The 25,575-nt window shown below is 45.3% G+C and overlaps 1 protein-coding gene across 21 annotated transcripts in view; it reads right to left on the bottom strand.

Annotated features, from left to right (window-relative positions):
- Positions 1-25,575, bottom strand: part of TMEM45A (transmembrane protein 45A) — a 77,475-nt gene that overhangs the window by 17,825 nt on the left and 34,075 nt on the right. For 2 of the 21 annotated variants that reach the window (XR_011428894.1, XR_011428887.1), the window contains exon 1: positions 4,638-4,820. The exons of 11 other annotated variants lie outside the window; for them this stretch is intronic. The gene's annotated coding sequence lies outside the window, so the exon portion shown is untranslated. Of the gene's footprint in view, positions 1-367; positions 613-4,637; positions 4,933-6,879; positions 7,034-23,623; positions 23,729-25,575 lie in introns of those variants that run through there. 8 more of the 21 variants (XM_070242911.1, XM_070242901.1, XR_011428890.1 and 5 more) reach the window with 7 other exon arrangements.

The following is a 25,575-nucleotide window of genomic DNA, read 5'->3' on the forward strand; positions in this document are numbered from 1 at the left end:
TGCGAAAGCTTCACCTGCAGATTTAAAACTTGAAATGATATGAAATTGCCTATAAATTTTTTTTTTAAATGCTTTTTTTTTTAAGATTTTATTTTTTCCTTTTTCTCCCCAAAGCCCCCCAGTACATAGTTGTATATTCTTCGTTGTGGGTTCTTCTAGTTGTGGCATGTGGGACGCTGCCTCAGCGTGGTCTGATGAGCAGTGCCATGTCCGCGCCCAGGATTCGAACCAACGAAACACTGGGCCGCCTGCAGCGGAGCGCGCGAACTTAACCACTCGGCCACGGGGCCAGCCCCTATAAATTTTTTTAATAGGTAATTTCAAAGTATCGAGCATCAAGTATGCGGAGGAGACCATTAGTGCTCACCAAATATCTGTGTACTCCTCCACACACGTTTCCCAGCCTCTCCTCCAGTTGGATCAGAATCGTGTATCTAGTTCTGGCCAGCGGGCTGTGGCATGTGTTCCTTCCCAGCTGAGGCAGTGAGGAGCCTACGTGACTCCTTTAGCTCTCTCTGCCCTGCCCTTGCAGCCTTGGGGTGGCACATCTGCAACCTGGAGGCCTGCCAACCAGTCTGCTTCACAGTTTGCAAGAGACAGCTCTTAATTGTGCTAAGTGACGGAAACATTGAACAGAAACGCTTTACCCCAGCCTATCCAGATGGATACTAAGCCAAATCAAATTGCAAATTCTGTGTACACAAAGCTACAGGATGGAACAATTATAAACAGAAATAACCTCCGTTTTCGGTCAGTGCTATGAAAAATTAGTCTTGAATTATGTGTGTTTTAAGTTATGTGAGCGGCCCTTTGTACCATCAACAAAGTAACAAAGAGAGAGCTCAGAATCATCCTGATGGATCTGACAGTAGTCAGGAGAACTCAGGAAAAGTGGTTTCAGGGTCCCCCCCCCCCCCCCCCACAACCCAGCAGAGTTCTTTATCTCCTTGGCTGGGTACTGGGCCTCTCCGTTCAGGGCAGACCCCCTCTGGGTTACTTCCACATCCCTCTGACACAAATGTGAAGTTTCGAGGGGGAACTGCGAAGCTGGTTCAAACACTAAAATTCTCTTAAATCTCCCGTTGAGACCCGAGACAGACATCTCAGCACACCCCTGAATCATCCAGAGCTCCTGGGAGGCTCTCACTCAATCTATCACATAGCGCTGAGGGCAGGTTCTTGCCCTTACTCTGACTCCAGTTAGCAGAATGGGTGGTGGCGTGTCCCTTAGCCTCTCTGAGCCTTCGTTCTTAATTAACCAATGAAGGAGCTGGTCTAGATTGATGCCCGGAGCCCGTCCTCGCTCTAACATTCTGTTATTCGTTATCTGAACCACCACCTTTGCACTCAGTTCTCCTGTCTCTCTTGGCAACCGTATGAGATTGAAAAACACTTCACATGGGATTGAAAATACATCAAGACTGTAAATTGTTTGACCTTTTCTGGAAGGGAATGGAAGGGATATGTTTTAAGGAACCTTAAAGGTTTTAACTTCCTGGAACAGGAAATTCACTTCATGGAATTTATCCTAAAGATATAACTAGAAATATGCCACCAAATCAAAAACAGTATACGTGCCTACAATTAGGAGATTAATTAAATACATTTTGCAGCCACTAAAAATAAAGTTTTCAGATACCTTAAATGATAGGAGATATAGTTAGTGAAAAGAATAGGACTGTAAAAAACTGAGGAGAAGGGGCTTTGGATTCAGACTTACTGGATCTGAACTCCAGCTTTACCATCAACCAGCTCATGACTTTGGACAAGTTATTGAACCTCTTGGTGCCTTAGTTTCCTCTTCTGTAAAATCGGACAGCCACAAATCTTCTACCTCGTAAAATTAAAATGAGTTACCCCAAAGCGAATAACCCACAGTACTATTAAACAAGCTCACGTTATCCTCAACCCACCTCGAACTAACAAAGGAAAACAAAAGTAAAACCAGACAAGCAATCCCCCTTGGATGCTAAATGCAGAAAAGCAAGAAGCAGTCACGCCGTTCTCTGGGCAACCATTCATGCACTGCCTATAACATTTCTCCTGCTGTTGTCTTAGAGGGTTACTGGAATCTTCTGTGGTTATTTAACTTCTTTTTTTTTTTAAAGATTGGCACCTGAGCTAACAACTGTTGCCAATCTTTTTTTTTATTCTGCTTTATCCCCCCAAACCCCCCCTGTACACAGTTGTATATCTTAGTTGCAGGTCCTAGTTGTGGGATGTGGGACGCCGCCTCAACGTGGCCTGACGAGCAGTGCCATGTCTGCGCCCAGGATCCGAACCCTGGGCCGCCGCAGCGGAGCGCACGAACTTAACCACTCGGCCACGGAGCCGGTCCCTATTTAACTTCTTGACTGCAAGTGGAGAACAAGCTCCTTGAAACCAGGGACCATGAATTTATTCTTCTTTCTATTCCCCATTGGACCTAGATAGCAGCTTATATACTGTGAAGTTCTAAGTTAACAAGAGTAACTAAACTCTTCTTATAACATAAGATCATATATTTATAAAACATCTCCAGTCTGATATCTCCAAGGGCACTCAAACTCAAACAATCCGAAGATTCAGCTAATTATCTTATCCACAAATCCCCTGCCAGAAAATCACTTTTCCCCTAGTCACCTATTTTGATTATCACCACCATTCATCCACTTGCCCAAATTCAAAGTATGCAAATCATCCTAGAGTCCACATATTTCCCTGAAAATTAGTTGCTTATTGAAACCTACTGCTTCTGCTGTCTTACATAAACCCTCTCCTGCCCCAAATTTGGCTGGCTTCCCCTATCTGCTTGGGGAAATCTTCCTTGACGGCCCAGACAGGAGAGGGCCCTGCTTATACCTTCTCCAGGTACCCTCTTCTCACTTTAATGAATTCTTTGTGTGGCTAGTTATTGAAGGTCTATACTCTTCATTAGACCCTGGTCCATCAGTGTATAGTGAGAGCCTGTGTAGCAGGCAATTGGGGCCTTTCAGAGATTAGGGGCCTGGTGCATCCTCCATTTTTTTGAGCTTCTTGGTATATTTAAAAGGAAGAAAGATACCAAAACAGAGTTACAAAAACTGTGGTTGCTTTTAAACATTTATATTTACCTAAGAAATACTTTCAACACACATACAAAATATATTGCTTATGTTGGAGATGACATAAAAATTTAAATTCAAAGCCTTTCCTAAATGTGTAGCTCCTGGCCAAACAATCTTCCTGACCCACCTCCGTGACCAGCTAACAGGGGCCTGCTGCGTCAGGGCTGCGCAGACCACTCTATCTCCACACAGCCATTGGGATGTGATGGGGAGGCAATGGGGAGTAGTTGAAGGTTTTCGAAGAGAACTATCAGCTGATTAGAGTGGAGGAAAAAAACGAGTCCTTGTTCCCACTTTAGTTATTGAACTGCTGTATCTGTAGCCTTTTAATCTGAAACAATCTAGAGGTTCCAGTTGTTCCCTGTTTGAAAGACCCAAACAAAACAACATCAAAGCACGTTGCTATGTATTTGCCTGGCTAGGGGACCAACAGACCCAGTTGCTCCTGGCAACAAAAATGGCATTTGCTTCACTTTCACTGTGGAGAGAAAAAATTGCCCAAATCCTCAAACATCACTTCGCTGTCATGTCCGAAAATACCATTACCCGTAAATTTATCTTTTGTTTCCTTCCTTGTTATTGCCTGCAGGTGCAACTTACTGCCGGTAATAGCCAAGTCTCCAGAGATTGATTAGATCTCAATCCAAAGAGCAGACACATTCCCCTTGGAAGGAAAACATAAGGCTTTCCCCACCCACAAAGCAGAACATATGTGCCAGACACACAGAAACCCAGGGGAAATCCACAGGAGGGGAAGCAAGAAGGTCTTTCCTCAACCTCCTCCCCGCCTGATCTCACCACCTATAATCTCATGGGGAAAGAGGCTTGCCCAGGCCTAAGACGGTGCAAGCTTCAACCACTGGCTTCCAGCTGCAGTCCATCCTAAACGTTCCTACTCCTTCCCCATCAAAAGGACCCTCTGCTCCTGATGACACCCAACATCATCCTCTGGGTTAAAGACAAGAAACGCCTCCTTACATCCCACTTGGCTCCTTCTTTCTGACTGCCCCCAACATACACACACACTTACTCACCACCCAAAAGGGGAATATTTTTAAACTTTAGCACTTAGAGATAATATTAGGCAAATCTCGAGATCTAAACCAGGTGTTAGGTGTTAATTCCCGGTGTTACGGCCACATAAATCGCAGACCAGACCTGTGCACAGAAAGAGGAGAGAACTCAAAACAGCCCAGAGAGATTCTACAGTTGTCTTGATGGAAACTCAACCAAATAGCTAACTTCAGTATAAAAGGAAGTCCATGGGGAACGACTCAAACTAAAACTTCATCTCGAGCCACTACCAAAATAAAGTATTTCTAAATCTTAATTAGTGACTCACATTTCAAGACACATTTTTAAATTTCAATACACTAAACCAATGTGAACTATTTCTTGAGCTTCACTTTACTATTTGCCTTAACTCTCAAAGCAATGTGTGTACAAGCAAATAAAAAAGCTTTAAATATTTTGATTCTCCATCATTCTCTACCAGCACTTTCTCTCCCAAATTTCAACTGTTTCAAGCTTTTTTGGCTAAATTATCCTTACCTTCACACTTTCCTCACCGATAAGTCCAGCTCAAGTCTCTTCTCCTAAGAGTTGACAATGGTTTCAGTCTTAAGAAGGAAAAGCAAATGCTGCCTGGGTCATCTAAAATTGCCTGCTCCTCCTCCTTGGAAAGTAAACCAATGTGCTCATCTCTTTCCAGCTTGATGTCGAGTAGATAAGCCTTCAGAATATGTCACAGTGCTTGCATAAATATAAATCTAGGGACCACACCCTTTTGAACATCCTAGCTTCTTGTCCAAACGTTGTGCCTAAGAGGAGTTCTCTATGAGAACTCGTCTTGCCACCCCACCCACATGGCCACTAGCCTGAGTCACATGCCATTTCCTATGAGAACCAAAGCCGATAGAGATTGAGCACATGTGAGCTTTGCTGTCTCTCTTCCAGGCCATCAAGATGGACGGCAGACCAAGGGAATGGTTATGGTGGTAGCAACATAACAGAGCATGTTCGAGAAGTCCCATGAAGACAAACCATGTTCATTTTTTTTAAATTTTTTGGTGAGGAAGATTGGCCTGGAGCTAACACCTGTTGCCAATCTTTCTCTTTTTCTCGAGGAAGATTGTCCCTGAGCTAACATCTATGCCAATCTTCCTCTATTTTGTATGTGGGACACCGCCAGCACAGTATGGCTTGATGAGCGGTGTGTAGGTTTGTGCCTGGTATCTGAATCTGTGAACCTTGGGCCACCCAAGTGGAGCATACACACTTAACCACTATGCCACTAGGCCAGCCCCACAAACCATGTTCTAACATACAGTGCCTCAAGCAAGAGATGTCACAGGAGCCAGAGTTAGAGTCACCGCCAAAAACAGTTATAGGAATAAGAAAAGATGATGGAATGAAATTTCTGTAGGTCAACAATGACGCTCATTTGCCCTCAAGAAATACACAGTCTGATAGAGACCAGTACACAAAGGATTCTAAAGCAATGTGAGGCTTGCATAGAGTGAAATGGGAACAAGGAAGAAGCAACAGGCCAACTCTAACCTGGAGAGCCAGCAGCTGTCATCCTGTCTGTACACAAGTCTGTTTCCCCTCTCAATGTTAAACCCATGGTGAGCAATGGCTGTCGCCCCTCCAACGCAGGGTACCTGGTTAGCACTCAGTAACCAATGAATAATGAGCTCCTCCCTAAAACACTGACCTGGGGGGTAATCGGTACCAGCAACAGTGCAGATTCCTGGGCCCCACTTCAGCTCTACTGAGCAGATCATCTGGGGGAGGCCCAGTAGTCTGCGTTTTTAACAAGCACTCGCTAGTTGATGTGTATGTATTCTTGAGTTTTGAGAACCAAAGGCTTAGATTCTGTGGGAACAAGCAGAGTGGCACCAAGACACTGAGATTTAAATGTGACTTCCCCATCACGTACTGCAGAGGCCATTTGTTTCCCGTCAGTTCATAAACCCTGACCTGCGTGTTCATACCAGGCTTCAGGTTGGGCAGAGGTGAGGGGCTCAACACCTGTTCCCAGGCCAGAAAGATAACATGGCTCTGTTAGAAGATAATAACCATCCTAGGGTGATGCCATTCTATTTGTTTTATTGTGTTGTAACATCTATTATTAAGATACGATTTTGTTTTCATCTCTTCCACACCCCTGCCTCTTGTTCCCATACCCCTCTCAATCTTTAAATAGCTAGAACCATCCACGTCCTGTGGGCTATTCTTAATCAAGCACCCAGAATGAAAAACAGAACTCCAAACTTGAAAATATGAGACAGGGTGAAGAAATCCAAAGACTTAGGTGTTAAAAGATCAAACTAACAAATAGAAAGCAAGCACAAATGTCATGTTGCATCACCTGCCTGTAACCAACTCTTCAAAGTAAACAGAAACCTGGACTGTTTCTGTTAGTTGTGGTGCACCTAAGGTGGGAAGGAAGCTAGCACTCATGGAGCATCACTACGTGCCAGTAACTTCTCAGGCATCTGCTTTCTTCTCTTTGAGCCAGCTCATGAAAGTATCACTATTTCCAGCGTAGGTATGAGGAAGCTGAAACTCCAAGAGGTTGACTGACCCACTCTAAGTCACAGAGTTGGTCAAGACCAGAGCCAGGATTCTAAGGCGCTTGTATGACTGACTCCAAACCCCATACTGTTCCCCTAGATAAAGGAAAGAGTAGACAGGCTTTGCGAAAGGCCCTGTCACACAGTCTTTGTCAACCACCTTTGAGTGAGTTAAATGCTGTAGGAAAAGGGCTTCTCCTTCTGGGACTTCTTACCATTGAGCAGTCAGCACATGTGAAAGAGGTGAGGCTTTGCACGTAGCCTGAATATTTATTTACCACTATTGTGGTCCAAGTCAGAGTGCACAGGGCTGCCAGCAAAAAGGAAAACTAGGTTGAGCGGTCTGCAGTGACTTCATCTGGCAAAGGTCTAGAGGCAAGAGACGAGTGTCAGTGATGTGGTAAGAACCTAAAGAAGTCATTCTACAGTCCCAAGCATCATGCTTCTTCACAACTCAAGTCAATGGATAATGACTGAGTATTCACAGACAGCTAAGGATCTGCTTCAAGTTATAGGGGACTCCAAGGTGAGCAAGGATATCCAATTCCTATTGCTGCTATAACTCAGTTGGCAAGTGTTCTCCAATTTTAAGTACTCAAATGATTAGACCAGGCCTGCCTAGATAATCTCCAATTAAAACTTTTATATATGAATGGCAAAGTAGCACAGGAGAAGAGGCTCAACATCACTCGTCATTTGGGAAATGCTAATTAACATAACAAATACCAAGGGGACTGGCCCCATAGTTGAGTGGTTGAAGTTCCCCACACTCCACTTCGGACCTACTCCACTCATCAGCCATGCTGATCCACATCCAGAGTAGAGGAAGATTGGCATGGATGTTAGCTCTGGGCTAATCTTCCTCAGCAAAATAAAAAAGTAACAAATACCAATATGCGTCCACTAGAATGGCTAAACTTAAAAAGACTGACAATACCAAGTATTGGCAAGGATGTGGACCACCTGGACCTCTTAGACCTGCAGGTGGGAACACGAAATGGTACAACCCCCTGCAAGCAGTCTGTCATTCTCGTAAGGTTAAACATGCTCTTACCATAGACTCAGCAATCCCACTCCTAGGTATTTACCCAAGAGAAATTAAAATCATGTCCACGCAAAGATTTGTACATTGATGCCCCTAGTAGCTTATTTATAGTAACCAAAATCTGGAAACAACCCAAATGCCCATTAACTAGTGAATGCACGAACAAACTGATACATCTCCTTTAAGTAAAAAGGAACAACTACTGATACAAAAATCTGGATTAATCTCAAAAGCATTATGCTAAGAGAAAGCAACAAGACACAAAAGAGTACATTCTGCATAGTCCCATTTATAAGAAATTCTAGAAAAGACAAAACTGTAGTGATAAGAGAGCAGATCAGTGGTGGTCTGGGGGAAAGGGAAAAGAGATTGCGAGAAGCATGAGGCAAATTTTCAAGGTAATGGAAATATTTTATGTCTAAATTATAATCATAATTACACAACTGTATAGGTTTGTCAAAGTTCATCAAATACTTAAAATTTAGGGGTGATTTTTTCTGCCTGTAAATTATACTTCAATAAAGCTGACTGAAAATGTGGAGCAGACACTCCTTTTGCCCTTCCTTTTTTCCCACAGCCTGGAACAGGATTGTGATGGTTGGAGCTTTGGCAACTATCTTAGGTTATGAGGATAAGGCCCATATTGAAGGGAAGGAGCAGTGAACCTGAAAGAGGCTTATTCCTGACAACTTTGCAGGTCCACCATTCTACCCCTGAACACCCTATTCTTATAACTATTTTATGTGATATGGAAATGGAATTCTATCATGTATAGAAGGAAAATATATATGTATATACGTATATATACATATATTTTTTAAGATTGGCACCTGAGGTGACATCTGTTGCCAATCTTCTGTTTTATTTATTTTTCTTCTTCTCAAAGTCCCCCAGTACATAGTTGTATATTCTAGTTGTGAGTGCCTCTGGCTGTGCTATGTGGGACGCCACCTCAACATGGTTTGATGAGCGGCGCCATGTCTGCGCCCAGGATCCGAACCAGCGAAACCCTGGGCCACCAAAGCAGAGCCTGTGAACCTAACCACTCGGCCACAGGACCGGACCCAAAAGCAAAATATATATAAATCTATTTTGTATAACAGAAAAATCTTAGAACTTCTATACGTCAAAATAATAGCTAACACTTATTGATTGACCAATCTCCATTCAAGTAAGTGCTTTGCTTGTTAACTCCTTTAATCTTCACAAGAAACCTCTGAAGGAGATACTATTCTCACTCTGATTTTACAGATGAAGAAAGTGAGACACAGTTAGAGATGAGCTAAAATGGCCAAGGTCATGGAGGTGATAAGTAAGGGAACTGGGACATACGCAACCCCGGGCCTCTAGCCCCTCTCCCACAACAGTACCACAATAAAGATAAAAGACACATAGAGAACATATTTGCAATAAATGTAACTGACAAAGGCTGAGTAGCTGGAATGTGGTTTTTAATTAGGAATCAGTTAAAAAAAAGAGAAACTGCTCGCCACTGCACTATGGACAAAGAATAAGAGCAGACAATTCAACAACAGACCAAAACTTAATATCCAATAGTCACATGAAAAGATGCTCAATTTCACTAGAAACCAAGAAAAGCTAAATTGAAAGCAGTATTTTTCACCTATTAGACTGGCAAGATTGAAAAGACCTATCTTATCAAGTGTTGGTGAGAGTATGGGGAAGCAGCAACCCTCACGCCCTGCTAGAAGCGTCAGCTGGTGTTGCCACTTTGCCCACTGATTTGGCAGTAGCTAGAAGCGTTGAAAGGGCACATACCCCACAGCCCACCATCCTTGCCTTGTTCCCAGTCTTAGGGAAAAAGCATCCTAGTTTCTCACCATTAAGTATGTTAGCTGTAAGCTTTAGATATTCTGCATCAAATTGAGGAAGTTCCCCTCTATTCCTAGTTTGCTGCTCTTCAGGGGTTTTTTTGGTTTTGTTTTGTTTTATTTTCTCTTAACAAACAAAAAACAAAGACAGGGAATGTGGTTTAGAGCCAGATAACAAAGGACCTTAAATGCCAGGTTAAGAAGTTTAAACTTTATTCTATGGACAATAAGAAACTGAATATTTGAGCAAAGAAGAGATATAACTGAAATGTGCATCAGAACCCTTAAACCATACCACAATATGAGAATCTAGTTTCTATTTAAAGATGTCCACAAAAGGGGATTCGTCCAACTCCTTCAGTAATCCAGTCTAGTGACATACAAATCTCACTTTCTGTTAACCCTGCCTGATAGCCGACTTGAAAGCCCTGGACGTCCCAGGAAAGATGCAGAACACTCATCAGCCTTGAGCTGCTTCCACAAAGACACGACTCCCAAACTCAGTATTCCACTACCCTCTCCCTGCCCGGAAGAGATAGCCCCACGTCACTCTGGTTCAGGGCAGGGGAACAGACACCCAGTGGCCCAGACTTGCTTAGTGAGTAAAGTATAGCCCAAAGGCAGGGACTACACGCGAATCGATGGTGCTGACATATTCTTTTGCATCACCCCTTCCAACAGGGTGCTTCTGCTGTCAGTCTACTGACAGGGACATCTGGATGACTGCTTGGCTTACCTACAGAGAACACCCTGCAGCCAGTTCTCATGGCCATGGCTGCCTGCCCCCCTTTACCCACCTCCTGCATCCTGCTCTTCCCTTCCTTTTTTCCCTTTTGCCCACCACAGCCAATTCTCAGAGGGCAGCAGAGATGTGTCTGGATTCTAAGCAAACTGCCTCCAAAAGCATGAGAACCATCTTGGGAAGAAAAGGCACTTCTGGGTCAGATTCCAAATCTCGGCTGGGTTTGGATTTCTGTGTGAGAAGAGGTGACAGACAGAAGGTCACCAACAGGAGCCCAGAGAGCCAAGAATAAGTAAAAAGGAGATGATTTCCCAGCTAAGGCTAATAAAGCCTGAAGTTCACAGGCTAACAAACTACACAAGCATCCAGTTCTGCCCCCGGCTCAGCTTCACGCTGCTCATGGCCAGGCGTCTTTTCCCCACCAGGCTACTCCACAAAATTCATTCCAGCCTGATTTTCCTCCCAAAACCTATTCTGCTTCTCCACTTCCTCCTTCCCCTCTGCCACCAACACACACATAAACGTGATTTGATCCGGACCCTTTTCCCTTGGGGCACGCTCAGGTGTAGCGCCAGGGTTTGGGCCTCCAGTTTTTTTTCCACTGTATCCATCTAACACACATCCAGCCCTGGAAACACCTGGAATAACTAGCCAATGAACCCCCACCCTGTGGCAGAAGGGTCAGTGTGAGACATCAGAGAAAGGAGGTCATTTTTAACCTGAGAAAGTCTGCCATACCCTAGGAAAGGCTTTTGGCAAATTTCTGGCTTTGTTAAGAGGAAATTCAGTTTTCTTCAGACTAAGTGCTGCCAGGGTTGCTCAGAGATCCGTATAGGAATGATAACTAGTGCTCTCGGCTGCCTGCTCACGCCTTCATTCCCTCCTTCCTCCATCTGTCCATCCATGCTTTCCACCAATATTTATTACACAGCTATAGTGTGCCAGGCATAGTTCTATCCACTGGGGATGTGAGGTCTAGTCTGAAGCCTCATTTCAGCAGCTGCCCAGGTGATTCATAAGCTCTTTAAAGTTTGACAAACACTGGTCTAGGATGGTTTCCCAACAGTGGCACTTTTGACATTTCAGGCTCCATAATTCTTTTTTGTGTGGGCTGTCCTGTGCTTTGCAAGATGTGAAACATCTCTGGTCTCTACCTGCTAGATAATGGCAACACTTTTCTCACAGTTGTGACATCAAAAGTATGTACAGATATTGATAACTATCCCCAAATGGGCAAAATCACACCCCTCTCCCCAGTTAAGGAGGACTGGGTTAGAAGACCCTCGGTCTAACCCCTTTAACATCAAAAGATTCTTTTTTTCTTTTATCCTGGGAAAAAGAGAAATGTAACATATTTGGCTAACTATTGTATCAAAGTCCAACCAAGATTATGTGCAGCTCTTTCAGAAGGATAAAGCACACATTATTGCAACTAAGGGGACAAACAAAACATCATTTGGAAAAATAATGTTTGCAAAATTCCCATGACCTTTCACATAAAAATCTGTCAAGTTTGCTGTTTAATATTACTCCTAAGGACAAAGAAGACCCAGGCATTAAATATAACATAGATGAGGTCAAGGATGTAGCATTGTTTGCTGCCAATTATACTTGGCAATCATATAAAGGTCTATCTAGAAGATCACCCCATTTTGAAAAATGTGGCTGATGTGGGCATAATGCTCTGTGTCCGCCGCACAGGAGACATGGTGGCAAGGGAGGGGAAGACATGTTCAAATCCAGTTTATGAGAAAAGAAAGAAGTCAGGTACGGAGAGGCTGAAAGCAGTGTGCTGCTCTGTGAAGAGTGTGCAATGCTGGCCGAGTAGAGGAGGATGAGGCAGCAGAGCGACCCCTTGCTCTCCCCGTCTCTTGTCAGAAAGTTTCTGTCTCAGTGTATATTTCAATTAATTTTCTTTCTTTGATAGACCCAATCTAGGAAATAACGACTCCTGATTTTGGCAAGTGCCTACGACAAGTAAAGAAGGAGACAAGATAATGTCAGCTGTTGATCGAGAGCCCGGGGCGACGTGAGAGCTCAGGCTCAGCTTGGGGGCGGACAGTGGAGCCCCGGAAGGCAGGGCTGGCCGAGCCAGCCAAGGGTCAAGGCTCAGGCAGGGAGCACCCCTGTGAGGCAGAGGAGGCCGTTGGCCGCTCCTGGCCTCAGATGCAGCCGGTTTTACTGGTTCCATGTCACAGAAGAGGCAGCTGAGCTTACGGAGCTTGGTGACGTGCCTGAAACGCCATAGCTGGTGGGTGGTAGAACGCAGACAAGGAGACCAAACTTCTGCGGTATGGGTGGACATGGTCTGTCTGGAACACCGGATACCTTGCTCTAGTTTCCTGTTGCTGCTCAGACAAATTACCACAAGTTAAAACAGAAATTTAATGTCTTACAGCTCCGGAGGTCAGAGGTCTGAAATGGGTCTCACTGGAGCGAAATCAAGGTGTCTGCAGGGCCACACTCCCTCTAGAGGCTGTGGGCAACAGTCCCTTTGCTTGTCTCTTGCAGCTTCTAGAGGCCACCTATATTCCTTGGCTCTTCCTTCCATCTTCAAGGCAGCAACGTGGCATCTTCAAACTCCCCCTCTGATGCTGACCTGCCTTCTTCTGTGGCCATGTGTCCTGACTCTGATCCTGCTGCCTCCCTCTTATAAGAACCCTTGTGATTTATTGGGCTGACCCAGATAATCCAGAGTTATCTCCCCACCTCGAGATCCTCAACTTAATCAAATCTTCAAAATCCCTTTGAATATGTCACCCCAAAATACGCCCGTTGGACAAAAAAATTATTTTAAACTGAAAGCAATTAAGAAGTAGCAAATGCAGAAAAAGCTCTCTCTCTCCTCCATTGTTCTGTCTAAAGGCAGGATATAAATTCTCCTGTAACTGGAGACGGAATCTTATCAGCCCAGAGATGGCCGCAGAGGAACCTGCAAACAAACCTTACCCCAGTTTCCTTACATTTTTATATTCCCACAGGTGGCCGCCCTGAGAAGCTTAAACTTTTTTCCTTGGTCCTGTCATTTCTCTACAAACGCATTGTTTTTTATTGAAGATGGTATATAAACCAGAATTCTAAGCCACTGCTTCTAGTCACTTTTTGTTGAGGTTTCTCCAGAATGATGTGCATTGCACATGTTAAAAAAACAAAACAAAACAGTTTTTCTCTTGTTAATCTGTCTTCTTGTTAAAGAGTCCCAGTTGAAAACCTAAGATGGGTGGAAGTCAAGTTTTGCCTTCCCTACACCTGTAAGATAACATATTCTCAACTTCCAGACATCAGGACACGGACATCTTTGGGGGAGCTGTTGTTCAGCTCCCACACCCCCTTAAGAATGTCAGGCAGAAAGAGGACTTCTGACAATCATAAAAACAAAAATTTTTTAAATCACCGACAGACAGAGGGGGAAGAAAATAACAGGAATAGAAGGTTCTGAGTCATTGAGGGAGAGTCAGGGGTCTCGGGTTGTCTGCTTCTCAACCTTGGCTGTACCACAGACCCCCTTGAAGAGCTCATAAAGAACAGCCAATGCCTGGACCCCATTCCCAGCTTCCATTAGTCTGGGTAACCGCAGGCATCAGCATTTTTAATTCCCCACAGGGATCAAGAACCCCAATTCTGGAATCAGACTACTAAGGGGGAGGAAGACAATTCCTCTACCCTCTAGGTCCTTCTGGCTGGCCTAAGAATTAAATTGACATGAGACAGATTGAACAGAAAATCAACAAAGCTTTACAACATGTGTACATGGGGAAAACCCAGGAAAACCAAGCAACTTGCCAGAATGGCTGAGGTCACCACCTTAAATACCATCTTCAGCTAAAGACAAAGGAGGATGTTGGGGGTGGGGGAGTCAGTTATGGGAGATGACCAGAAAAGCACAGTAACAAGAGTAAGGTTATTACGCAGATTTGAGTCCTTGCCTTCCACACTGATGAGTTTCTAGAGATAAGGTCATCCCCCTCTTCCTAGTGCAGAGAGGGAGGCATCTTTACAGATGGCAATTTCCCTCACTAATGTAAATGTCTCTTACAAAGGGTAACTCGTATTTTTCAGAGCTTCTCCTCTGTCTACCGTTTTTAAAAGTAACCAGGTCAAAATAATCTTCATGCCAAAGAGACACATCTTGAGGTGGTAAATTCTTCTCCCCTACACTACTTACATACAGAGGTCAGCTCCACCACCATGTGCTTGACCTGAGGCACATGATTTAACTGTGCCTCAGTTTCTTCTTCTATAACACAAGAATGATGCTATCAACAGAACCAACTTTAAAAGCTGAGGATAAACTGACACGATACAAGGAAAATTCTTGCCACCTAGTAGGCACTGCATAATGTTATAGGTTGTTTTTGCTTTAAATGCCACAAAGCTCTCCAGAGGGGAGTCTTGTTCCTCCTCAGGAGGGAGCCCTCCATGATTTTGGAGTTGAGAGTGTGGAGGGCGGGCCAGGGAGGCACTGCAGGCACACTCTCCCTGCCCTGGCTGGCTGTGGTGGGCTCCAGAAGGGCCCACCCCAATGTGCCGAGGGAAGGGCAGCATTCGGAGCAGAGCTGTGGGTCTCCTCGTGCTCAAGTGCACAAACGTGGGATGAGTGGACAAGAAGAAACAACCAGAAAGGCTGGAGCTGGGGGTGGAAAAGGTGCGGAGGGCTCTGCAGTGAGAGGGATGCCGGGGGCCATCGATAGTGATCACAGCTTAGTGTCTACTAGAGCAGTGCTTCTGTCTGGCTGCCCCTGCAAAATATCTGGGGAGGCACAAAAAATATTTACGATGTCTGGTCCCCATCCCCACCCAGACCAATAAAATCAGAATCTCTGGGGGTGAGGTCTGGGAATCTTTCTTCTTCCCCTTTGGTAAGCTCTCCAGATGATTCTAGTTAGCCGGAGTTGAAACCACGGGGCCCTTCTCTTATTATGTCTGGTGTATAAGCTTAGTCAGCCTGGCCAAGGCAACACTAGGTGAAGGAAGGGAAGGGCGAGTGGGGCCGACCATGAGTGACTGGCTCCTATGATGTGCCAACACACTTTACATGCACCAATTAATTTAATGCTTGTAGTTACTAACCCCACTTTAAAGATAATGATAAAGAAGTGCATCTCATAAGGATTATAGCAATAGTGTCATGACAGACCCAAGATTCAACCCCAAGTCTATGTCCAAAAGGAAGAAAGGAAGAAAAATGACATCTGTTGAGCACACACCCCTCTCGGAGCTATATAGTATTCTTAATTCCACGGGTAATGTTTTCCTGACTATTTTACATTTGACAGGACAGAAACTTGGAAGGTTAACTAACCTGCCCAAGTCAAATAGCTTATAAACGGCATAAGTGGGGTCCTGACTCTAAACTGTCCATCTCTAAACCCCTCTTCTCCTTTCCACCATCTCCATGTCTTGACAGCTAGTTGTAACAACCCTAACAAGGACCATGGACATTTATCAAATGCTGGCTCTCTATAGACACTGGACTGAGACTTTTATAGGCCAAATCCAAGGAAAAATCAAGTAAATTGATTGTGGCATAAAGACAGAAGTTATGGTGTATGGTGTACTGGCAGCATATCCTGGGAAGATCAGAAATGCAGCTTCCTGGGCCGGTTCTGTGGCCGAGTGGTTAAGTTCTCACAGTCCGCTTCGGTGGCCCAGGGTTTCACCGGTTTGGATCCTGGGCGTGGACAAGGCACCACTTATCAGGCCATGCTGAGGGCATCCCACACAGCACAACCAGAGGCGCTCACAACTAGAATATACAACTGTGTACTGGAGGGCTTTGGGGAGAAGAAAAATAAAGATTGGCAACAGATGTTAGCTCAGGTGCCAATCGTTGAAAAGACAAAAACCACAGCCAGTTTCCAAAGAAACTATGTTAAAAAAGAAAAAAAAGAAGGAAGAAATGCAGCTTCCCAGGTGCCGCCCCTGGCCTAGGGAGTGAGAATCTGCATTTTCACAAGACCCCCAGTTAACTCGTCGGCACATTAACGTGAAAAGAGACTGCTTTAGATAGTTTTTGTTTTGCTTTTTATCCTTCCTTGTTTGGGTAACCCGTAGGCATGGCCATTTTCCAGCCCTCACAAGGCACCAGTGAGAGACACACAGGGAGGAAGCTGCAGGTTCAGATGATGGCGAGGAGGGCAGGGAGCCCCAAAACACTGTGAACCTGGACTCCCAATGCCCTCAGTGGGAGGTCACTCCTGAAAAAGACAAATCATCCTGAATGTGGGGCCACTTGATGGCCCCAGGAAAACCAGCAATTGAATAAAGCAGATTACCATTCAAACTGGGGGGAGGAGGCTCATCTAATCAGTTGAAGGCCTTAAGAGAAAAGAGTGAGGCGCCCCGAGGAAGAAGTACTTCTGCCTCAGATTGTCTTCCCAATAGAAATTGCAACATCAACTCTTCCCTCGGTTCCAGCCTGCTGGCCTGTCCTACAGATTTCAGAATTGCCAGCCCCCATAATGGTGAGTCAGTTCCTTGAAATAAATCTCTCTCTCCCCCCCCCCCCCCCCCGCCACCCTATATATTTATACACACACATACACATCCTTTTGGTTCTGTTTCTCTGGAGAATTCTGACTAATAGAAAATTTATATGAGGGAGGGGAGAAGTGGATGAGAAAACAGATAAAACAAAATTGGCCATGAGTTAGTAACTGTTGAAACTGGGTAATGGGTACATTATACTATTCTCTCTATTTTTGTATCTTCTCGACACTTTCCACTTAAAAAGTTAAGAAGCGGGGGCCAGCCCAGTAGCATAGTGGTTAAGTTCATGCATTTTGCTTCAGTGGCCCAGGGTTCACGGGTTCGGATCCCAGGCACAGACCTACACACTGCTCATCAAGCCAGTGGTGGTGTCCTACATATAAAACAGAGGAAAATCGGGACAGGTCAGCTCAACAACAATCTTCCTCAAGCAAAAAAAAAAAAAAAAAAGTTGGGAAGCATAAAAAGAAATGGAAGAGCCCTGGTTTTTCTGTCACAGGTTTTTCTGATGACTGCACAGCATATCGGAAATCAAGGCGGTCCAGAGAAATCCGAGGCTGTGACCAGAGACTCGCAGGAGAAGTTAAAGCTGGAAGGGCCAGGCCTTGGGGGGTGAGTCTGCCCTGGACCTTGAACTTTCAGGCTGATCAAGACCACACCCTCTCTAGCCCCACAGACCTGCACATCCTTTGCCACAGCACTCTTCTCACACTTTCACTCTCGATCTCTTCTCACCAGCCAGGACCTCCTTTCTCACCAAGCAAAGAGCCTGGGCTCAAAAATGTTTGATGAACAATCAAAGCCGTGCCTACTCTAAGCCAACTCATATGCTACTGACTTCTAGACCTTATTTTCTTCCATTAATTGTTATAGTCAACCACTAACTGCTCTCTATTTTTTTTTAAAGATTGGCCCTGAGCTAACATCTGTTGCCAGTCTTTTTGTTTTTTCCTTCTTCTCCCCAAAGTGCCCCCAGTACATAGTTATAAATCCTAGCTGTGAGTGCCTCTGGTTGTGCTATGTGGGATGCCGCCACAGCATGGCCTGACTAGCGGTGCCATGTCCATGCCCAGGATCCGAACCGGCGAAACCCTGGGCAGCTGAAGCGGAGCGCATGAACTTAATCACTCCGCCATGGAGCCAGCCCCAGCTCCATTTTTAAATTTCTTCGTATCCTCTGATTCCAAATATTCACCCCCCACCAAGCAAACATTTGAGGTCTCACTTTGGAGTGAGGGGAGCAGACATGGCATTCACCATCACAGACCTTTGTAAAATGAACCTTCAAAATCCCACTCCTGGGCAGAACACAAAAGCCCACCCAACAAGTAGTGGGCTTTGCAGTGCTTTCTTTCCAACCTCTTAGCAAGCAAACTCTCTCCAACCCTTAGGAACTGTCGTGAAAACCATTCTTTTATACAGATCTGCCCTGAGGAGACAGAATTTCAATGTGAAGACTCATTCAAATGGGCTGTTTCTTTGGCTTTGTCATAGTATTCTGCATGTTTTTGGAATAAATTCATTGATTTTACAATCATAGGGAAGAAAAATCATAGGATTTTTCTAAGAAAAGAAAATTTTATAAATTTTTTTAAAATGGCCCAATGCCAGCTTTTCTTTTGGATCTGACTTAGAGAGGGTGAGAGAAACTGTGTGAGAAAAAATGAGACAGAGTGAGGCATCTAATCACCAGCCTCCTTTAAATTCAAGTTCAGAAAAGAAAAAGTGGAGAGATTTATACCTCACTGTACTCCAGGAAATCCTCTGACTCCTGTACAGAGAAGGGAGGGGTCCTTCCCTCTGCGGGGGACTGGAATTGGCCACCCCAAAATATGTCTCTTTGGCATGAGGATTATGTTGGGCTGGTTACTTTTAAAATTTGCAGACATGAGAGAAACTCTGAAAAGTAGAAGTTACCTTTGTAAGGGACACTTAAATTTGTAAGGGAAATCTCCATCTGTAAAGGTGTCTCCCTCTCTGTACCAGGAAGAAGGCGGGATGACCTTACCTCTAGAAACGCATCAATACAGAAGGCAAGGACTCAAATCTGCATAATAACCTTACTCTTGTTACTGTGCTTTTCTGGTCATCTCCCATAACTGACCCCACCACCCCCAACATCCTCCTTTGTCTTTAGCTGAAGATGGTATTTAAGGTGGTGACCTCAGCCATTCTGGCTAGTTGCTCAGTTTTCCTGAGTCTCTCCCATGTATACATATTATAAAGCATTGTTTGATTCTTCTCCTGTTATTCTGTCTTGTGTCAATTTAATTCATAGCCCAGCCAGAAGGACCCAGAGTGGGTAGAGGAAATGTCTTCCTCCCCTACACCTCCTACCTCCTCTCCTGTCTCCTGATTTGGCCCTTAAATTCATGGCTTCAGCCAAAGAAAATCTCCACCTTTGCTTCTGCCCTCCCCTCATAGAAGGTCAGGCAAGCAGTTCGCAACAAAATCTCACATAAATGAGAATGAACACACGGAACTCAGAGGGGTGAGTGACTGCTGCCTGGGCTTCTGGGTCCCAGACATGTGTCCATGAAGAACAGCAAGGCTCCCTGAGGAAACCACACATGAGCCCCACAGCCTTTAACAGAGATCTGAAAGGCCCCCAGAAAACGTGTCAGTGAAACCAGCTCAACACAAGGTTGACATAAGGGAAGCCATATCATAGAGAAGAGACCATGTTGTAACTTTGAATGACCTCTGACTAACTAACCCAGCTGGATTTGCACCCTCCAGGAGATCCACCAGCTCTGCAGATTGTATGACGCCCTTCTTGTGCATATACCTCCCAGCTGTGATAAAATGATAACTTTGTTCTTTTGAGTTCCTTAGGAATGTGATGACCCCCAAACAGAGAGTTTATGCTGATAGCCATCATCAACGAAAACTGAAAGATCTGGTGTTGGCACTCCCAGTCTGTAACACCAGAGGGTCAACATTCCTAACCCCTCCCCTATAACCCACTGGCCTATATAACTGCTTCAAGATTCTGTGCCCCGCTTAAGATGGTTCTTTTGGACATTAGTCAGCCATCTTCCCTCTTGCTAGCAAGCTGTAATAAAATATCCTTTCTCAGCCACCATCTTGCCTCTTGATGACTGGCTTTTGTCTCATGGTGAGCAGATCGTGCCCTTTGTGTGGTAACATCAATACCCAGGGCTGACAGTGCCACAAGCATGCCATCCATGTTCTCAGCTCCTGCCCTTCATCCCTTGGCGTCACTTGAACACCTGGAAGTAGTCTTGACACATTTAGCAACAACAACAACAACAAGATGCCCAGTGAAATCCAGAATCTGGATTTCAGATAAACATCAAACAATTTTTAAGCACAAGTATGCCCCATATATTGCATGTGCTATTTGACGGGCTCCCACGTTTTATCTGGCAACCCATGAAAGGATTACCTTGGAGTAAAGAACATTGCAACAGCGCAGAGTGGAGATTTCTTAAGCAACACCACAAAGCGAGTGAAGAAATTGACACTGCAGTGCTGTATGACAATAAGAGGAAAAAACCCAAGAATATTTCTGTCTCCCCAAGAATGAAACCCTTTAGCCAAGGGCTGGCATGTTTCTCTGAGTAAGAGACCTCAACTTGATTAAGTTGTGACTTCTGATTGCATTCATTTAAACGAGGCAGGTGCATTAGGGACTTACTGTGGACTGGGCATCTGCGGAATGCTCCGCTTTCAGTGTCTCATCTTATCCACCCATCCCCAAGGGGCACAAACTACCATTAGCCTCCTGGTATTCACGGAGGAGGAAACTAAGGCTTAGAAAAGACAAATAACTTATTGAAAGGGTTCTCACAGCTGGTTAATGGCAGAGCTGGGATCTGAACCTGGTCCCGCTGACTCTTACTGATAGGCTCTTGCCCTTCCCTGAGAGACTGTGCCACTCAGTGTTTGAAGGACAATGAGGTGCCCAGCATGCCTGGCCCAGAAGACAATGCAAGAGCTGGAGTGGAAATACGCGGAGATGGTTGGAGGGGAGGCTTCAAAGGCTACTCAACGCTGGCTGAAAAGGTTGCCATCCCTGCTGCGGGTGTGCTGTCCTGGAAACTGGGTCACTGTCAGTGGAGGGCAAAGGTAAGGGAGAACAGAGAGAGGCACAGCGGCTCCCGGCAAACTGCTCCTCTGCCAGCGAGAGGAAGCTCGTAAAAGCTTTGAGGCAAGAAGCTGCATGGTCTAAATAGTATCTCAGAAGGTTTAATTTGGCAGTGGTGCACAGAAGATATGAAAGGGAGCAAGAGGCTGGAGGCAAGGAAACTGGTTAAGAAGCTAGTGCAGACACTCGTTTCTGAGATGTTGAGTCTGAATCAGAACAGGGTGGTGGGAACAGGTAAACAGGGACAAACAGGAGTGTTACCCATCATGAAGGGAGACGTGACTGGCTCTGGGGACCTGCAGAGCCAAGGCTGTGGTCCCTGACGGTCTAGGTGACAGACGCTCCCAGAACCCCATCTCTGTACACGCAGGAGGTGCCTGCCTCTTCTGTCCCTCACCAGACCACAAGCTCTGAGGAGTCAGGGAGCCTTCTGTGTCTGCAGCCCCACAGCTTTTCCCCACTGCCAGCCGTGGGCTGGGGGTTTGTTAGACTCAATAAATATTGACTGCGAGTCTGTTTCCTCTGCCTGGAACTCTCTGTTCGCATTTTTGCCTGGAAACTCCATGTAGGAAGGCCCTCTGAGACCCAGCACAGAGAGGCCTCTGTGAGCAGTCGCTCTAAACTGGGGCCTCTGGTTTCCCACCCCACAGAAACTTTTCTTCACAGTATTTATTACAATGGGGAATTTTATACTACTTGTTTTTTAATTTGCTTTTTATTTCCTTCTGTTGTTTTTGTAGTTGTTATTGCTTTTCCACCTTCCCCCCACTAGACTACAAGCTCTGCAAAGTCAGTTTTTCTTTTCACCATTGAGTCCCCGACGGCCAGCAGAGTGCTGTCCCACAGAAATAAAATGCAAGCCACGATAGGTAATTTCAAGTTTCCAGTAGCCACATTTTTAAAAGTAAGAAGAAAAGGGTGAAATTAATTTTAGTGACATATTTAATTTAACCAAATATATCCAAAATGTTATCATTTAAATGTGTGATCCATAGAAAAAGTAATTAATGAGATAGTTTACACTCCTTTTTTTTTCGCGTGTGCTAAGTCTTCAGCTTCTCTATTTCACATTATAGCACATCTCAACTAGAACTAGCCACATGTCAAGCATTCCATAGCCACATGCGGCTAGTGGCTACTGTAATGGACAATACAGATCCTCGCAGGGTGCTTGACATGTATGACTTAATAGAAAGTCAATTCATGAAAAGAGAGGGTGAAAAGAGAAGAAAGAAGGAAAAGAGAGAGAGAAGAAAAGACAGATGGAAAGGAAAGAGAAACTAACATTCGTCAGGTATTTACTATGTTAGATTCTTTCAGATATCAATGAATTATGTGATTTAATTCTCACATCAACCCTGCTGAGGTAAGCATTATGAAAACCATCTTTATCAATGAAGACACTGGTTTGAAGCTGTCATGTAAGTTGCCCAAGATCACAGTTTTCAGTGAAAGAAACAAGATTCTGAAGACAATCTCCCTCACCCAGTTGTGCCACCTCCACACACAGAAGCCATACACAGCAAATCTAGTCAAGCCAGATGGCTATCTGAATCTCTCTCTCCTCCACATGAAACACCCAGGCCTCTATAAAATATCATTTTGAATCTCACCGACACTCTCTTTCCAAAAGTATGATCTGACCATTGCAGGCCAAGATGAGCACCTCCCCTTCCCGTTCCAGACATGTTTTAGAGGATCTTTACCTCACTTGCTGCTGTCCACTAGGACTCTGAGAGAACCAAATAAAATGGTGGCATTTGAAGGTCCCCAAATATGCCAAGCTCTTTAACATGCCTCCTTATCTCCATGCAGGTTTCTCACTGCTTGGAACCCTTCCCTCCTTCACCCAATTAACACACATCCTGCATGACTTAGTTTGAGAAAAAGGAAGGAGCAACGAGATCGGAAAATCATCGATTTAGCTGTCATGTCATCTCAGCCAAGGACTCTCTCTGACCCACTTTCCAAGTGCGAGGATCTCCCTTTCTGTGCCCCAAGGCACCCTCTTAGAATTTCCCATGCATACGATGGTTACACATTGGGCAAGGGCTTCCCTTACTGCAAGAACTGACTTTTATCTTTATATTCCCATCACATCCAGCATTTATTGAATGGTTGTTAGACAAGCAGATAAATGAACAAATGGACTGATGAGCATGCTCATAACCCTGTTTAAGAAGCAATACCTGGTACCACACAGTCCAAAGAGTTAAGAGGACCAGAGAACTCACAATATCTGCATGCCTTTCAGACCAGTTCTCAAAGTGTGGATCACGGCAGCCCAAGAAGGTAGCTTCAGAGAGCACCCTGGACACTTCCAGCTATTTCATAAGAAGCAATGTTTTAAGCTATGCTGAAGATGTAACAAATTGGGACTTGTCCCACATTAGCCTCCAGGAGGTCGGGAATACGTGGAAGTTGTGAAATACTTTAGGAAGGTGGTGAGTAGGAAGAATGCTAAGCATCAGAACGTGGCCACAGAGCCAAAGAGCCCAGCACACTGACCTAGAGGGAACAGGGGACATGCAGAGCTGTATCCATCGACCCCCCAAAGGGCAGGTGGTGGCAGACTGCACCGAGCCAAGGGCAAGACCACAGGAACTTAGATCCCCTAACCCACACACCCTGGGCTAGGATGTCTACCCTCTGGGGAATCCTTGAAGGATGTTTATAAATGGGACTCTCAGCTCCACCTGAGCTTGTGATCTGTACTGGATCTTGGACCAAAGCTTCTTACCTTTGATGCAGCTCCCTGGTGGGTACAGTTGTGCCAGAGGAAAATACAAGTTCCCTCAGTCCCAGGAGCAGCCATGTGAGTGTAAGGGGGCCAAGGCCTGTGGAAGCCAGAACCCTGGCCTATTGCCTAGCAATGAGCCCTGACATCTACATAGTGTCATGTTCTGTGTGTACTGTCACATGAAAAATGTTGGGACATGTTGAGTTAGACTACCGGAGATGAATGAGCAGCACCAGAGACTTCTAAAAAGGATTTCATTTTGACAGGGCCAAGTGGACAGAGGGTAGTAGATATGACAGTAGTTGGATCTGGCCCAACAGCCTGGCAGGTTTGCGAGTTCTCAAACTTAAGTACAGGCCAAGGCCAGCCTATTTGTGTGGGCGTTCCTGTGAATTCACAAGGAAGATGGAGCACTTGGGTATTGCACCATTAAAAGTAAATAAATGTCAATAACCCACAAGAGTAAGGCCCAGGGACACTCCTGAAAACCAATCATGTCCGACGAATGACACTTCATTGCCAAATAACCCATGTTTCCGGATGGTGAGCAGAGGTCAGGGGCAGAGTCAGCCCTCCAATCACTGCCTGGCACCTCCCCTCCCCTCTGGCAGGGTATGGCCTGGGGAGGGCTTAGAACTCTTCTGGAATTTCTCATGCGTGCCATCACTACAGCTCATAGACTAGCTGGAAGGGGAGGAGGGTGCTGTCAGGGAGCTGGCCCATCACCCCCTTGCCCAACAGGTACCCACTCTTCTGCCACTGTTTGCCTTTGTCTTGTCATCATAGGTCTGAACTCAAAGGTAGACAGAGCCAGGCAGTTACTTAACTAGAGAAATTCAATGCTACCTGAGAGGGGAATAGGGGTGTCAGAAAGCCCGGCTTCTACTGAACTCCTTCTCAGCCAGAAACAACAAACAAACGCCTCTCCCAACATTACAAAGTTGGTCAGAAACATACTTCACAGTCATGGCTAACGGTTCTGGAGCTGTATTTGGGTCAGGGTGCGGGAGGAGGGGAGGAGCTGAATGTGACAAGGAGGCTCCATCACTCTGAACAGGTGCAGACCAGTCCCACCTGTCAGAGTGGCTCTGGATGGCATTACTCTCCTGTGGCCTGAGTGGGCAGGAGAAGGGCAGACCCAGCTGGCACAAAGTGACGTGGAGTGGTCAGCCCCAAGGGTGGGTGTGTATGTGCTGAAGTTAGCATGGCATTGCAACAGCCTTAGCTGAGAAGAAGCCAACATCCAAGATCCAATTAAGCCCTGCCAGGATGGGGCGCCTACCCAAGCGGGAAAGTAAAGCTAATGCCCACTACACTCAACCTCAGCCAGAGATGCAGACATCACCTGGACTCCATCTGCCCAACACTGCCAGCAGGGAGCCAAGCACATGCTAGAGGAATTTAAGTTCTACTAAATCCCAAATTAGAAGGAAACCAAGGCCTTCGCAGAGCTCCACTCCGTAATCTTTGCTCCCAGCTTCTAAAGGGTTCTTCAACATTGGGAAATGACTGGAAAGCCAATATCATCCTTCCTGAAAGCTAACAAATGTTCACCCACTCACCATCTACCATGGGCCAAGGAAGAATTACAGAGTCTCTTTGATGTGAATCCCACGCTGACACTGCAAAGGTTGTATCCAGGTCGCAGCCTGGCAGTGACACCACGGTGACTTCAAGTTTTTTACTTCCCCTTATTCTTTGGCCTTCTACACAAAGACAGGAAAAGTGAGAGGTTTTCCTTAGTGATGGGATGCTCTTCTCCCACTGTCTTAGGAAATGATGAAGGCACAGGCTGCTGTTGTCCAAAGGGGTGAAGTCAGGTTGACAGCCTGTGTCTGCTTGCTTCTCCATGGGATGCAAGGAGAAGACTAGAACCAGAGGCCCAGCCCCACCACAGCTCACATCAAGCTGCACAGAGAAGGAGGCTTCTGTGGAGCGTGTGCATCTTGGGG

Source organism: Equus caballus, chromosome 19 (genome assembly GCF_041296265.1).
Source record: "Equus caballus isolate H_3958 breed thoroughbred chromosome 19, TB-T2T, whole genome shotgun sequence".
Lineage (NCBI taxonomy): Eukaryota > Metazoa > Chordata > Mammalia > Perissodactyla > Equidae > Equus > Equus caballus.